The sequence below is a fragment of the Chrysochloris asiatica genome, unplaced genomic scaffold (genome assembly GCF_000296735.1).
Source record: "Chrysochloris asiatica unplaced genomic scaffold, ChrAsi1.0 scaffold00560, whole genome shotgun sequence".
In the NCBI taxonomy this organism is placed as follows: Eukaryota; Metazoa; Chordata; class Mammalia; order Afrosoricida; family Chrysochloridae; genus Chrysochloris; species Chrysochloris asiatica.
In genome coordinates, this window is record NW_006409078.1 from 138,092 (window position 1) to 140,942 (window position 2,851).

The window sequence follows — 2,851 nt, forward strand, 5'->3', positions numbered from 1 at the left end:
TGTGTGTGTGTGTATATAATATATATATATAATACCAGCACTCCATGAGCATGGGTATGTCTGTGTGTATATATACTTATATATGTATATGGAGCCCTGGTGTGGCACTGTGGGTTAATGCACCAGACTGCAAAGCTGTTTAAACTGTAAGGTCGGTGGTTCAGTCTCACCAGCTGCTCCTTAGAAACCCTATACAGGGTCGTTATGGGTCGGAACTGACTTGATGGCACTTAACAAAATATATGTATATATTTCTCTCTCTCTCTGTCTCTCTCTCTGTCTCTCCTTGTCTCTCTCTCTGTCTCTCTGTGTCTGTCTCTGTCTCTCTCTCTCTCTCTCTATATATATATATATACATGTATTTGTGTGTACATGTATATGTATGTATGTATATTAGGATTTCTGAGACTATATGAGAATAGTCCCATCTTTCTCCTGCATAGTGGCTAGTGGATTTGAAACATCAACCAATCAATTAGCTGCTCGATGCTTAACCTACTGGCTTCCTAGGGAAGCTACAGAAGTCAATAATTTCTAGATCATACCAAGTCTTGTTCATCCTTGTGGGACATTAAAACTTTACCACACAGACAATAGAAGCCACCAAAGGATTTGATAAAAAGATATATTTAATTAGATTTGCAGTTTATGAAGATCAGTTTGGTAACAGAGTAGAGACAAATTAGAGGAGAGAGGATGGTGCCTGGGAGACTAGTAGACTTGTAAATATTAAAAATGATGTGGCGCTGACTAAGGTGTTAGAATTGATGATAGAAATTATACTTATGCATACAGGTGTGGGAATGGAGCAGGAAAGAAGAAAGGGGGAAATACTTTCCTAGAGCATTGCATCTCTCACGTTGTCTCTTCATTTTGATTTACTTAAAGACACAAAGCAATACTCTGAGAAAGCAAAATATTCAATTATATGTGTATATTAAGATTTTAAGATTTGGAATTTATTCTAATCGAACTTATCTATAATATGACACCATTTTTTAAATGAAGACTTTAATAACACTATTATTATACCAGTAAATTTATGGTATTAATCAGTCAAGTGATTTCAGGTATGTGTTACTGAGACGGAATTCTAAATCCTTAAATAGACCTCATTTTCTATATCTGCTCTTAGCATATCAAGAATGTTTTTAAACACTACAGCTTTCTTTCTCCAAATCATCTTCACCTATGTTTCTGAACATATGACCAGCTATTAATAGAGGGAAGAGCTAGACAAAAGCGAGGGAGGGACCATAACTACATGCAAATGTATGTATGTATATACACACGTGTGTGCATACGTGTGTATTTGAGTGAGAGACTGTGAATCCATGGGCTATTTGGTTTACTGGGTTTGAGTTTATCATCAAATACATCCATATTCATATGGTGTTGATTTAATAAATTCAAAGAGTTTGATCAAAACTTCCATGGAAAAATATCAAAGCTCAGAGTAATATTAAAATGACTTTAACATAGGCCATGACTATAGCCTCTTTGTCATAAAGCCATTCTTGCTGAAATGTTATCATTCAGTTCACCAACATTTTTTGAAAATGCATTTTACACACACAACCCCCTACATACATAACTTAGCATATAGCTGGCCAGTCCTTTTAGAGTTCTCAATTCTGATGGATCAGATTATTTCTATAATTTGGAAAATAAAAGACAACTTGGGTTTCTTTATAAAGTAATACAATTAGTATATATTAAATGATATAAAAATTATGTCAAAATAGAAACCTTTTACAAGAAAAGAGCTCCACTACCCTTATGACTATACAAGCTAATTTTTTCTGTGCTTTCAAAATTTTTTAACCATCCATCTACAATTATTATTTTTTTAATGAAGCTTTAAAATTTTTTTCATATCTAACAATGAAGCTTTGGATCCATGCAAATCCAAGCAATGTGACTTTTATTTTCAAATACATGCAAATGCTTGCTACCTCTCTTCCCACGTGCCTTCACACATGTGTCCCTTTTACCAGAACAAATAGTACTATTCCCCTAAAAGACTGGGAAACTTGAGACAGCTGCTATTGTTCCCAAAGGTGGTTTTTGTTTTCAGTGATATATCAATCATACTTTAGCCAGAAATTCAACAACAAAAACTTGACAGTGATTCTTTCCTTCTCCCTCTTCAAACACTTACGGTCCGCTTCATCCAGTCATCTCCTCTAGAGGTCAGCTCCGAAACAGCAGATGGTGTGCTTGTGTGCAGCAGCTGGCTTCATTCCATTCCATCCCTCCTTCTCTCAAGGGACTGTGTGTGTGAACATTCACGACTTTCAGTTGCCATTCAATGCTTTCTGCTTCTCTAAGCCAAAAAACTAGAAAGCTTGGCGTACTCTCCAGCAATGAGCCCAGATGTCCAGCTGTGATACAGTTTCTTGTCCAGTCTCCCTGCTGGAACAGTAATCATTCACAAATCCAAATAAAAGAGTTATCCAGAGGCCCTATTTTGTTCTAATGGGTCGGTGTCTTTGAATTGTGTCTGGAAGGAGCAGTGTAAGAGCCAAGGGCAATACATGAGAATCTAAAAATGTTTTGTAGTTTCACTTGGATGGGATGAGATGTCCTTCTGTGTGGCTCAGGACCTTGATTTTTTATGGGACTAGCTTACTCAATGCATCACTGACTACACTGATGTCTCTTTTTCTTTCTTCAGATGAATATGCTAATGAAACTCCAAGAAGCAGCCAATTACTCCGGCACACAAAGCTTCCACAGTGATAGTACCAGCCACCACGAAGACGGTTTGGATTCGTCTATTGAATCTACTCTCTAGAGGGTCAAAAAAAAAAAAAAAATTGAAATCATTTGTCAAACAGCAGAGACTAGA

The 2,851-nt window shown here is 36.5% G+C and overlaps 1 protein-coding gene across 1 annotated transcript in view; it reads left to right on the plus strand.

Moving 5' to 3' along the window:
• Nucleotides 1-2,851, plus strand: part of NAV3 (neuron navigator 3) — a gene marked incomplete at its 5' end in the record, with an annotated part of 142,797 nt that overhangs the window by 136,738 nt on the left and 3,208 nt on the right. The window lies entirely within an intron of this gene.